The sequence below is a fragment of the Cebus imitator genome, unplaced genomic scaffold (genome assembly GCF_001604975.1).
Source record: "Cebus imitator isolate Cc_AM_T3 unplaced genomic scaffold, Cebus_imitator-1.0 Scaffold117, whole genome shotgun sequence".
In the NCBI taxonomy this organism is placed as follows: Eukaryota; Metazoa; Chordata; class Mammalia; order Primates; family Cebidae; genus Cebus; species Cebus imitator.
Genome location: NW_016107432.1, coordinates 7,115,455 through 7,128,965, shown reverse-complemented (window position 1 = coordinate 7,128,965; position 13,511 = coordinate 7,115,455). Strand labels below are relative to the sequence as shown.

The 13,511-nt window shown below is 53.2% G+C and overlaps 1 protein-coding gene across 2 annotated transcripts in view; it reads left to right on the top strand.

Annotated features, from left to right (window-relative positions):
• Window positions 1-6,622: 6,622 nt before the first annotated feature.
• WFS1 (wolframin ER transmembrane glycoprotein) overlaps window positions 6,623-13,511 on the top strand; it is a 34,058-nt gene continuing 27,169 nt past the window's right edge. Inside the window, exon 1 of one of the 2 annotated variants that reach the window (XM_017539130.2) lies at window positions 6,623-6,770. The gene's annotated coding sequence lies outside the window, so the exon portion shown is untranslated. Of the gene's footprint in view, window positions 6,775-13,511 lie in introns of both variants that reach the window. The other variant, XM_037742217.1, reaches the window with a different exon arrangement.

Below are 13,511 nucleotides of genomic sequence, written 5' to 3'. Positions count from 1 at the left end.
TCACTCTGGAGGCTGAGGTAGGAGGATCACCTGAGCCTGGGAAGCCATGGCTGCAGTGACCCAAGATTGCACCATTACACTCCAACCCAAGTGAAGGAGTAAGACCCTATCTCAAAAAAATACTGGGGGGAGTAGGGGGTAGAATAAAGCCGGCATCTCCTCCAGGGAGTCTTCCCTGACCACTGTCACCTGCTGCAATTTCTCCCGCTGCCGGGAATCTGTAGGCTGGCATCCCTTCTCTGGTTAGCCCCTCCCCAGGCTAACAGGTGGCTGGGGTTTCCAGCTTTCGGACCTAACAAGCCCCTCCAGGGCGGGTATGCGGCTGTGTGCCTTAGACCCTTCCACCCACACCATGGCACCCAGCCAGACTTGTGAGGGAGCAAGTGTTTAATGAATGCCCCTTCCTGCCCCCAGCCAATGACTGACACTTGTAAGAGAGACTCAGCATGAAATGACAGCTGCATGGTGTGGGCACATTGACGTGCTCAGCAAGTGATGTCCCTGCTGCTGCCATGTCCTGTGTCTAGTCCTGGTGACACAGCCCTGGGACCTGAGACCTGTGGGCAGGCCCCATGCTGGCTGCTGTCATGGTCACTCCTCCCTGCATCCAGGCAGGGCTGGGCCCATTTCGCAGGTGAATGCTGGGGGAGGTGGGGGCCTCCCTGGCACTGCCCAGTGACGAAGGGGCATGACTGGGACACCGGCAGGTCACGGCACAGTGCCTCTCCCCGCAGGGGGCACTTTCCTTCTTCTGCCTCAAAGTTGCTTTTGCATCCTGGCTTTTTTTTTTTTTTTTTAATTCCCTAAATGAAACTTCCTAATGCATTTGGTGACTCATCTGCAGGCTGCTAAGTGGCATTCGCTCTCTGCCTTCAGAGATGAGCACATCACGACTCAGACCCATGGGAGGGCTCGGAGCTACCCGGTGACAATGCAGTACGTGTGTGTGCAGGTGGGCGTGTACACGTGGGTGTGTGTGGAGGTGCTGGCAGGCGTGGGCCTCTGATGTGGCACCAGCCCTGGTGACACAGAGCCTTGTGACCAGCACCAAGCCCCCCACAACACCCCCACCAGCCACAATTCCAGCCACTTGTGCTGCAATTCCAAGGAGACTGCAGAGTGGGCAGGGAGCTCAGGTTTATAAAGGGAACATTGGGAAGGAAGGAGAAGGAGTGGCGGGTCCAGGGTGGGAGATGGGCAGGGAAGTGGGAAGGAGGAAGGAGTGGGGTGGGAGCCCAGAGGCTCTAAGGTCCAGCAGCTGCAGGGTGTGTGCTCCTGAGGAGCTTCCATATCCTCAGCCCCTCGGACAGTGAGGGAGGCCACCCTGAGTGTCACATTGTGTTAGGAACATCCGGCGGGACACAGCAGCAAAGAGAGCTTCCTACCCTAGGAGTGGTCAAGGCCCAGTGGATGGCCTCAGAAAAGAGGCAGGGGAGGGAGCACATGGCCTGAGTGAGCTCCAGACGTGGTGAAATTGCAAAGGCACGCATATGGCTCCTCTGCTGCACCCCTATCCAGGACTCCCCATAGAATGCAGACTTCTGGTCCAGCTGGCCTGGGCAGGACAAGCTCTCCAGGTGGCTTTATGTGCACAGCCTGAGCTGAGCACCTCCGGCTTAGAGCATCGCTTCTCTAGTTTGCTTTACTTATTTATTTGGAAACAGGGTCTCAGTATGTCATCCAGGGTGGTCTTGATGTCCTGGGCTCAAGCAATCCTCCTACCCAAGCCTCCCGAGTTGCTGGGACTACAGGCACTTGCCACTGCTGGCTCCGACCTTAACATGCATGCAGATCTCAAGGGCATCTTATCAGAATGCAAATTCTGACTGAGGTCTGTGGTTGGCGTGGGATTCCGCATTTCTAACAGGGGTCCAGGTGACTGAGGGATGCTGGATGCTGGTATTACTGGTCCGGTCGACCCATCTACTTTATAGTCACGGATCTCAAATGTTCCTATGTCTCACAGTCCCCCAGAAACCTGTTAAAATGCAGATTCCTGAGCCTGGCTCCCAGGGATGCTGACATGGGCGGTCCTAGGGTTGCACTGTGTTAGGAGGCCAATGTGTGGCCGACATGCCCTGACACGTCCCTCCCCTCCCCTCTGCTTTTTTTCTTTTAAGACAGGGTCTCACTTTGATGCCCAGGTTGGAGTGCGGTGGTGCAATCTTGCCCCACTGCAGCCTCGACCTCCGCAGTGCAAGCAATCCTCCCCCTTCAGCTTCCTGAGTAGCTGGGATTACAGGCACGTGCCACCACATCTGGATGATTTTTTAAATTTTTTTTGTGGAGAGGGGGTTTTGCCATGTTGCCCAGCCTGGTCTTGAACTTCTGGGCTCAAGCAATCCCCCTGGCTTGGCTCACTAAAGTGCTGGGATCACAGGTGTGAGCCACCATGCCCAGCCAACCCCACAGGTTGTTCTTATCTCATTAATTCAGTGGACTAAAAACTCATTCCCCAACTCTGTAGCTTAAGCCACAGAAATGTTCTCGAGGGCGGAAGTCTTTAATCAGTATCACTGGGCAAAAATCAAGGGGAATCTGTTTCCTGCTCCTCCAGATTCCAGGGACAGCCCACATTCCTTGACTGGTGGCCACATAATTCCTATCTTCAATGCCAGAGTCTTGGAATCTCCCTCTCCTCCGTGCTCACGTCGACTTCTCTGTGTGTAGTCAAATCTTTCTGCCTCTCTCCTACAAGGAGACAAGTCAGGCTAATGGCCCCTTTTCAAAATACTTATTTAATCACATCTGCAAAAACCCTTTTCTAGATAAGGTACCATTCACAGGCTCCAGGAAGTGATCTCTTTGGGGGCCTGGGACACCAATGGTCTGTAAACCCCCAACTCTGCTCTCTTTCAGGTGACAACTCACCAAGCCTCTGTCTTCATTTCCTGTCTATACTTGGCATATAGCCCAATGCCTGGAACAGGTAGGGAGTCACTAAATGTTTATATATTTATTTATTCTTTTTCATTTTCTTATTTATTTATTTATTTTTGAGACAGAGTCTCACTCTGTCACCCAGCCTGGAGTGCAGTGGCATGATCTCGGCTCACTGCAACCTCTGCTTCCTGGGTTCCAGCAATTCTCCTGCCTCAGCCTCCCATGTAGCTGGGATTACAGGCATGCACCATGACGCCTGAATAATTTTTTTTTTTTTTTGTATTTTTAGTAGAGATGGGGTTTCACTCTGTTGGCCAGGATGGTCTCGAACTGCTGATCTCAAGTGATCCACCTGCCTCAGCCTCCCAAAGTGCTAGGATTACAGGCATGAGCCACCACGCCAGGCCAAAGGTCACTAAATGTTTGTTGAGTGAGTGGAAGTAGGTTTTACATAGGAGTAGGGAAGGAACTGGGGCAAGAACTTGAATGTAGAATCTGAAAATTGTGGGCAGACCTCAGAGGACTGAATTGTGGGAGCATATTTGGATGTCAGGTTAAAGAGTTTGGACACTGTTCTGTGGGCAAGACAGAGCCTGTATGAAATCCTTGCATAGGTGACTCATTCATCCAACCATCCATCTGTCCATCCATCCATTCATTCATTCAATACTCAACAGCAGCATGCAGAGCTCAGCTCTTGGGGGAATGAGGACAGGTGTCCTAGAAGAGAGAGCATTGAACAACTGCCTCTTTCTCCCACCAGAGCTGTGTTTTAATAAGCTCTCCTAGTATTTCTAGCAGTTATTGCTTTAAGTGTGTGGCTACAATATTTTCTGGCTCATTCAGATTCATGACAATTAAATCTTTGTGGATTGTGCCAAGCATGCTTACGTAATACCCCTCCGTTCCCGTTTCCACCATGCATTCTTCCTTATCAATAGTAATTTGCCATTTTCCAAATGTGTGCTGTGAACTTCAAGAAACACGCCAACATTTTTGGTGTGTTTCATGTAAATACCACTTAACCGGACTTTAGTTTTTTACCCCAATCTTATAGACTTTGGATGGGAAATTCATCCCAGTCACCTGTGTTATGAAAGCTGGTAGCCACGACTTTTTTATTTTATCTCATCTTATATTTACTGTTATTAAGCTTGTTATTATTTACTTCCTCCTCCCCACCCACTTAATTTTGCTTCCTTACTTTCCCTCCATCCCTCCCCCAACTCCTACCTAGTAACTCAGGAGTTCTACTCTGCTTCTTTCCCATGAGTTGCTACTTTCCAATTCCTAAGAGTCATAATTAAACCAATCTTTCCCTGCTAATGTATTAAAAGTAAATGATAATGAAGCCCCTCCCCCCAACAATAAGGCTTTCCTTTCCTACTCTTTCCCCACTCACAAAATCGGATTCTTTTACTTCCTCCTTCTCCCCTCAACCAAATGTGATCTTAGAATATTCTGACTTCTCTATGATAAGATAGATTCTATTTTTTTTTTTAGTTCTAGGCTAATACACATTTCTCTTGCAGCATGTAGCTTATGTTTTAAGAATCCTGAAGTGACATTGCTAGTACAAAATCACAGGCACATGTGGATTAATCATACTGTCTATTTTGCAAAGGCCATTGCTCAACACCACTTCCTGTTCTGGGCATTTGCTCTATCTTGACATCTCACTGTGATTGAAATGTCTCGGTGACAGGGGAGCTCTGAATATCTTCCTCTGAAAGAGGACATAGCTGGGGTCCTCTCTCTGTCTTGCCATGTTGGATATTTTTTCTTTTGTCCAGACGGGTGAATCGCATAGTAGCCACAGAAAGGATCCTCGGTCCTATCATCAGAGCCCCTGGACGTTGCTCCAAAGTGCCCTAGGAACCACTTCAATTTTCCTTCCCTTAGATGTGACCTGTTCTTTGCAAGACCTGGAACTCTGCAAGACCCTCCTTTTATCCTTGGCACCTGGGAGGCTGAGGGATGCCTTCTCCTAGCACTTGGCAAACCTCTGTCTCCCCTCCAGCTCTTCCTGGAGTACCTGTCCTTTGAGCAATACACCTCCTGGAACTGTCTTTCTGGTCTCTGCTTTTTTTCCTGATGATTTTCACGTGTGTTCTATCTCATACAGCATTTTCTCCACATTATCTTCCAGTTTGCCCATTTGTCCCCACCTTCACTTTTCTCTTTCTGAATTGCCTGTTGTTTTTCAGTTTTTTGGCTGCATGGAGTATGTCCAGTGCTGCTGCGTTCTGACGGAGGCTCCTTAAGCCGTCTTGCACATTTTTGTTGCAGTTTCTCTCTTCTCTTAGGCCTCCGCAGGAGGAATTCTTCAATCTGTCCTCTTCTCTCTGCTTACTGAGTCCCTGCAAAGGGTTTGTGAAGTGTCTCAGTCTCTCTGTGATTGTGTGTTCACTTTAATATTTATTATTTTCATAAATGTGCATAAACCTCAAAATGTGAACAGTGATCATCTTTGAGTGATTTTTTTTCTCCTACTTTTTCTAAGTCTCCAAATTTTCTATAATGTTTGATAAGGTGGAAAGACATCTTCAAGACTTTGAGCAAATAACTATGTTTGAGTCTCAATTTTCACCAATTAAATATTTCACCAATAAAAAAAATGAGCTCAATGCTACCTGCCTCCTTGAGTCACTCGTGGGGCCCTTGAAAGCTGTGAAAGCCCCCAAGCCAACCTAGACAGAGCAGGCAAGGCTCCAGGCAGGTTTTCTTCCTTTGTGAGCCTCACTGGGTCACAGGTGAAGAGGGGGGATCGGAGTTGGACAGTGGGAGCAGCTGGAGAATCAATGGAGGTGAATGACGTGAACTATGCCGCTTTGACAAAAGTCCTTCAAAATAGTGTGTTCATTGGAAAGAACGCATCTCCAAAGTCATCTGGAATATTTGCCTCCAACACGTTGGTGCTGTCTCTGGCAGTCACTCCAAGCCGCAGTTTCTGCCGTGATAACTAGGACAGGTATCTCAGGTTGGCTGTGGGGACCAGAGACAGAGCAGGCAGCGTCTCACATTCCCGAGGGCCTCTCAAGGATAGACAGACCCTCGCCCTCATCTTCAAACCACGCCTTCCAGACAGGACCCAAAGGCGAGGTCTGCAAACTGCTTGAGCCTTGCTCACTCCCTGGGCTAACACACACGTTAAAGGAATCCCACAGCCACCGAGAGAAAAGCTTGCTACATTGCATTTGATTCTGTGCATTGAAAGCAGCACTTGGCTTCACACACACGTTTTAAACAGGCCCCATTTTTCCATTTCTGCTTCTGTATTAGGCGAGCCCTCGGACTCTCTTGCAGCTCCGGAATAGGCGCTGAAAACGTGTGTTAATATTGCAAAAGGAAATATGAATCTGCAGCTGGGGCCGCTGGCGCCGGAGTGGTGGATGAAAGGTGGCCGGAGTCGTCTCCACCGGGCCAAACCACCAGTTAAAGGAGAAGGCGAGCGGCCCCACTAAGCAACTGGACGTCCTGCGGGCGGGGCGGGACTGGGCCCGAGTCCACTCGGAAACTTTCGCTGTGGGCGGGCCAGACCCGCCCTCTGGCCCCTCGGGCCCAACCGCGCAGGGGGAGGGCCGGGCTGCAGTGAGGCGAGGCGCACCATGATTGGTGGAGGTGTGGAGTGATTGGTGGGTGCACCGGCCGCTCAGCGGCCCGAGCTGGCGCCGCATCCGGGGGGCCGCGCCTGGAGTGGAGGGCGGCCGGAGGCCCCGCCCCTGCCCCGCCCCCTAGCGACGAGGGCTGAGCTAGCCGGCGCCTCAGCAGCCAGTGCCGCTTGTTCCCCGGGGCCGCTGCTCTCCCGGCCTCTCCGTGAACAACTTTACTGCCGGACCAGAGGCCCGAGGGCGTCGCGGCGTTGCGTGCGGCCCACTCACGGGCCGGTGAGTACTTCCGGACCGGGGCCTTGGCGCGGTGGCTGTGGGCAGCGCGCAGGAGGCGGGCAAGAGCCGTGAGGCACTGCACGCCTCGGGCCTCAGTTTCCCCTTCCGAGCTGATGGGTGACTGGTCCCAAAGTCCCGGCAAGGTCCCCGAAGTTGGAGGACCGGGGGTCCCGCCCGCTCAGCGACGCGCAAGGCTACCCCTGTCCCGGGCCCAGACAGGTGACCCGGGGGGCGCGCCCCTGGCCCCCACGCGCTCTTGCCCGGAGCCCCGCCGCGGCCGGGACAGCAGGCCGGAGAATTAGAGCGGCCCGGCGGGCAGGCCCCCTCTCCGCGCCCCGCGCCCCGCTCGAGTTGCCCCGTCATGCCCCTCCCCCGCGGGCCGGGGACCTACAGCCACCCTCGGGTGCCCACCCTCGGGTGCCCACCCTGCAGCAGGAACGCGCCTGGGCCCCCAGGAGGTGTTGCCGGGGAATGGAGGCTCAGTTCCCCGGGGTACCCGGCCCGCCCGAGGGGCAGCTTCGGGGTCACGCCGAATCTCCACAGCCCACTTAGGAGCGCCGTGGCCGTTCCTCTCCCTCTCGGGGCTCCTCCTCAAAGGGTTCGGGGGCTCAGTGACCCTGCCTGGTGTGAACTCCGCCCTCTGGATCATTAGTTTTTTATTTGATCAACGAAAACTTTCTGGAGAATCCTGCCCAGCCCTTTTGGATGTGATGGAGCCCTGGCCTCTCACCCACTTAGTAGTTGATGTTACGAATTCCAAGAAAGTAACATTTGCGGAAACCCCCACCACCCAGATTTAACCCTAGGTAGCTTTAGGTGGAAAAGTTATCCTCCCCATTTGCACCCCAGGAAGCTGAGGCTCAGCAGGGTTTGGTGCCAGCCCAGGACCACGGAGCTGATCAGGCAGACCTGGTGTGAGGCCTCTGCCCCATCTCTCCAGAAGCAGCCCCACCTTTCCTCACCTTGGACAATGACCCCTGGCATTTGGCCCAGGGCTTTGCAGTTTGTAAAGGGCTTTCTCTTCTGCCAGCATCCATCACTCAGGGAGCTGTGCCCTGGGTATCCCATGTACTGGCTGCCTGTTCTCTGCAGCAGGGGAGGGAGCCCACGGGAAGCCCAGAGGCCACCTTTGCCACTGTGCCCACCTGTTTACTTCTGTCTCCAAGGGTCTGTGATTTCCATGGGGGCTCCTTTGTATCCAACCAGGGAGTTAGACAGAGTTTCCTCCACATTCCACCCTCTTTTCCCTGCCTGCTCTTTTGTCCTCCTCCCTTTGCAGACCCCAGAAAAGTTGTCTGGGAGACCCCATCTCATCCTCTTTCCCAGGATGGAAGGGCATGGAGGGGGTCTCTGACTTAGGCCTCCCCTGCCCATCCCAGATCAGGGCTGGGCAGGCCTCTGGGGCTGGTCACAGAGGGGGCCCTAGCTCAGTCGCAACCCTCAGACATGCCTGTACTACCGGACAGACCCCAAATACCCATCCATGATGCTAGCGATAAGAACCATAATAGGTCAGGAGCATCATGCCTACATGGCTCCCCTCCCCTCCCACGACCCTACCTCAGGAAGTGGCACCACTGCAGCCAGCCTCAGCCACAAACCAGGCCACCCTTGTGCCCCTCATTCCTCACTCCCAGTTGGTTCTCTACCTTTTCTCCTGCCTCGGATGCCTGCCCTGGTTCAGGACCCTCGCCTTCCCCTGGACGGCCCCCAGCCTCCTCCTTGTTCCCGATCTAGGCCTGGCTCCTCACAGCCCTCCTGGTTCTTCAGCTGCCACTTCCCTCTGGCCTATCAGGTCAAGTACACCTCTTGAGCTGCATTCCTTTGGGCCCTCGGGGACCCCCCCCCCCTTGCTGCTCACTCATCCTTCCTATGTCCTCTCCCCAGCAGTCACCTCCCAGCCACCTGCATGTTCCTGGCCGCAAGGCTGGTTCACTGTCCCTCTGCTGTCTCCTCTCCTGGGCACACCCCTTGCTGTAATGCCCAGGTGTCTCTCCTTGGCTGGCTCCTTGCCTGCTTGTTCGGAAGGCTGTCAAGGCCTCCTGCAGGATTCCTGGCCTGCCTCTTCCCACAGCTGAGTGAGGGCCCCTTCTGTGCCATCTTTGTGGGTGTCTCTTAAGGTGTTACCCCTCCCATCTAGACAAAGCTGCCCCAAAGCTGGCCCTGGATGAGACTTCTCTAGGGCAGGGGAGCCCAGCACAGTGCCTGGCACAAGATGGACCTACCCTCAGTCCACACATGCTGAGCATCCAGGCCAGGCCTGTAGCAGGTGCCAGGTGTGTGGTGGGGGCTTGGCCACTGTGGCTGTCATGATTGCTGCTGGGGGCAGCCCCAGTTCAACTCCCTCTGTGTTCCTGTGAATGTGCCACATTGGATAGAGCTGGAATGTTCCTTGGTTTGGCCCTTAATACTCTGAGCAAAAATAGGTACCTGGGATCCACCAAGGGCTTTGTGCCCTTGTCTTGAGGAGTAGCCCTGTGCCAGGGGGATGGGTCAGGCCAGGCCAGAGCAGATATCCCAGGACTGGGACCTACTGGGCCTGCTCCCTTAGGGCTTGGTCACAGATGGGTTTTAAAATAACATTTGCTTTAATTTCAAAAACGTTACAAACTCATTATAGAAAACTAGGGAAATATATTTAAAAGAAGAATAAAATGAAACCACGCATAATCTTTACCCAGAGATAGCAAGTATCTTTTTTAGAGGGCATTTTCTTCCATTTTTTTCTGCAGATAAATTTTGTTTTCATCCTAAACTGACTCAGGATAATATCTTATGCTGCTTTCAATCCTTCCTTAACAGTGTTCTGCAGACGCTTTCCTTGTCTCTAAACTTTCGTGTATGAGGTCACCTTTAACAGCTGCACAGCGTCACACCATATGGAGGAATGTAGATTTTATAGCCAGCTCCTTTCTGGGCGGTACCGAAAGTGCCATGTAATGGACATTGTGTGTGAGCTCTGAGGGCATGTCTAGTGACTCCCCTAGGCTGGCATCCTGGAGGTGGTGGCACTGATCAGAGAGTGAGAACATCATCTCGGCTTCCCACGGGGTCTGTTTCTGAGGCGCTGGCTTAGGAGGTGGGGTTATTCCCTGAGAGAACAGAATGGGGGTGGCCTGGGCGAGGGCCACAGCACTTAGGGCAGAAGGCCCCGTGTGGTGATTCTGCTGCGGGTCTGAGTGGACACATGGTCCCTGCAGCCCTCTCCAGGGTGGTGGCCTCTCAGCTGAACTCCTTGGTGCCGGTGTTTGTGTTTAGATTGGATAAAAATACGCCTCAGTGCTCATGGGGAAAGAATGTTAGCAACTCTGCTTTTGTGGATCTTACACAGTGATGGGTTCTGAGCATTGCTCTGGTCACCAGTGGGGAGTTGGGGCTGACTGCCCCACCATGCAGGCAGGAATCTGGAGGTGCAGAGCGGATGCAGCTGGGGTTGCCTGGATGCCAGGGACTGGGGAACAGACTTGCTAAGGTCTCACAGCATTATTGCCTGTGGTGCTTCTTCCCCAGGCCGGGCTGCCTCAGGCTTCTGCCCACATACATTAAGTGCTTAATGTATGCCAGCACGTCTTCTGAGTGAATGAGATGTAGCCCCTGCCCTTAGGGCTCACAGTGGCCGGTCACCCGTAGAAAGACTTGGAGAAGGAAGGAGCAGACAGCCCTTCCACCTGGAGATCTTGTTCTGATCTTCATTGTCCCTGTGACTAACCAAGACCAGGAATTGTTTTGCTTGTTTTGAAATAACAAGCCCTTTGATCCAAACTAGAGTTGGCCAACCCACAGGGAACCTGAAAATTAATTGTCCTGTATTCATCCATTCTTACTAACCAGAGATTTTACTTTAAACAGTTTTGATAGCAGTGTGACATTCATGGTACATGGGCTGGCTAGAATCTGTTTTCCTGAAATTTCTTTTATGACGTGTTTTCCAACCCAACATGCCTTTGTTTAGCACCTGGAGTAGTGGCTTAGGGTTTTTTAATGCCGAATAGTTTGCTTTCTCTTCCATCACACATGTAATCCTCATAGCACCCCTGTGTGGGAGGTGCTATCCCCGTTTTACAGATGGGGAAACACATAGTGAGGTCAAGTGGCCACTAGTAAAGGTAACCGACACCCTACGCCCTGCTGCTTCTAGCTGTAACTTCTAGCAGAGGAGGGAGGGCTCTGCTGGAGAGGTGATCGCCTGAGTGCTGTGTGTTTACCTGAGCAGGTGAGGAAGGCAAGGACTCAGGACATAGCTTGGAAGCTCCCACAAAGGAGGTGTCACTGGAGCCCTTGACTTGAAGGGTGCTTAGGGTCTGGGCTGGGGGAGGGGGTGGGAAGGCATTCCGGAAAGAGGGCCTGCGGAAGCAGAAGTGTGGAGGTCAGCAGTTGTGTGCTGGTGTGGAAGGGCGGCCAGTGTGTTGCAGTGAATGGGCCCTGGGAGAGAGGGTGCAGTGGCTGTGAGATTTCAAAGTCGTCTTTTTCAGAAATGAGCTTGCAGAAGCTTTAGAACTGGGCAGGTTTGGATTTGAATTTCAGCCCTGGTACCTCGAGCTGTCTGGCCTTGAGCAGGTCTCTCCCCTCCCTGCATCTGGGTTCCTGTCTGTGAAGTAGGGTGAGGTTAAAGGGTAAAACATTCCCCATCTATAACGCTGGGATGACAATAGGACCTGCCTTCCAGGGCCATGCGAGGAACTCACGAGAAAAGACAATACCAAGAACAGAGCCATTGGTATTAATGGCAGAGATGCCCTGGCTAGGTCAGCCCTCAGTGAAGGTGCCCCCTCTCTCTGTCTGAGAAAGCAACACCTGACCTTGGGGTAGTGGAGGCCATGGAGGTAAGGTAGACCATGGCCACTTGTTGTTTGAAGACCTGACTTTTCCCCGTCTCAGGTGGCCCGGTGGCCTGCAGGACCATGGTTCTATTTGCCCAGAACTTGTGAGTTCTATGTGTGATCCTGTATTTCTCTGCTACAGCCGACTGAGGGTGCACTTAGGTCTGCACATGCAGTTAAATGGCTGGTCTTGTGGAAGGTGCTAGTTCCTGGGAGCTTGGAACTCGGAAACAGGATGGAGCAGCTCCCAAGCTTGACCACCATGGTTTGTCCCTGGGTGATGTTTTAAACTAAGGGCTCAGTCCCTCCGAGGGAGGAATGTCTGGATTAAAATCTGCAGAGTTCTTGAGCAGCACAGATCTTATCTTTAGGACCCATTTGCAGCTGGGAATGGAGCAGGGCCACTCCTGACTCTTCCAGTGACGACGACCACCAAAAGTGTCCTCTGGGCACCTACTGGGGCCTGGCTCCATGCCAAGCACTGGGTGTTCAGAGGTGGCCGGGACCCGACTCCCTTGTGCTGCCCATGGCATCTGTTCTCATTGGGTCCTCACAGTTGCCCCCATCCCCATTTTCAGATGAGGAGGCTGAGGTGCAGAGAGGGATGTGGCCTGCTCAGGATCACACAGCTGGCAGGCTCAGAGCCAAGAGCACAGGGCCGCGGCAGCTTGGGGCTGAGAGCAAGATTCTCTGGTTACCAGCCTCTCCCTGCTCTGTGCCTCGGAGGATGGCTGTGCCCCTGAGCTTGGGAGGGTGATTGGGAATCTGAGGAAAAGCTTCTGCAGCCTCACACGGCAGGTACAAAGTCCAGCAGCGTCGGGGGTCTGCACCCACCCCTCGCGCTGCCCAGCCAGGGCCGTATCTGGGTCCCGGGGCTCCAGGTCCTACAACGCTTTTAGCTCTGTGTCTGTGGCTGCTGGTTGTCCTTCGTTACAGGAACGGTGGTGTCTTTCCATGTTGCTAAGCAGCACGTGAGGGCCTCTGTTGAATAAAATAAAGCCGGTGTGACACGGGTCACAGGATCTCCGTGCACTCTAGGCTCTTCTAATGCCCCGACCGCACTGTTTGCCTCAGTTTGCTTTTTACTGTGTGTTGATTTCTGGGGCATCAGTCCTGTGACTTCGGTGCTGTGGGTAGGGCTATGGAGCGGCAGACCTGGGTATGACTCCCAGCTCCACCAGTTGGGCTCCCCCTCTTCTCTCCCCTGCCCTCCTCTCCCCTCCCCAGCTCTCCTCCCCTCACATGTTTACTTAACTTTACTCAGTACCAGCGTATTGGTTTCCTAGGGCTTCTGTAAGAAACTACCGGAAACGTGGTGGCTTAAAACAACAGAGGTTTACTCTCTGATGGTTCTGGAGGCAAAGTGTGGGCAGGGTGGGTCCCCCCAGGAGGCTGTGAGGGAGGCTCAGTTTCTCACCTCTGTCCAGCTTTTGACAGTGGCCAGTGGTCCTCATGCTCCTTGGCTGCCGTCACCCGTCTCCACACGGCTCTGTTACCCTCCTCCTTCTATAAGGCCATCAGCTATTGGAGCCAGGGCTGGTCTACTCCAGGCTGATCTCATCTCATTCAAGATCCTTAAATATATCTTCAAAGACCTGTTTTTCCAAATAAGGGCGTGTTCACAGACACTAGAGGACACATCATGTGGGGCCCATTTCAGCCTCCTGCAGCCAGACTCCACCTGGGTGGTCTCTGGGTGTTGCCATCATCATCCCTGTTTCTTGTACGAGGGAAGACCAGAGTTGTGTGGCTCATGTCTGGTGAGGAGGGACTCCAGGCCTTGGCACGTGCAGGTCTGAGATGGTCAGTGCCCTGCCATCTAGAGAGTCACATGGGTGAGTGTCCTCCTGTGGTTTCCTCCCTGGAAGCAGAGCTGGCCTGTTGGGGTGCACTGAGCACCAGTGAGATCCTGTGTGGAGTG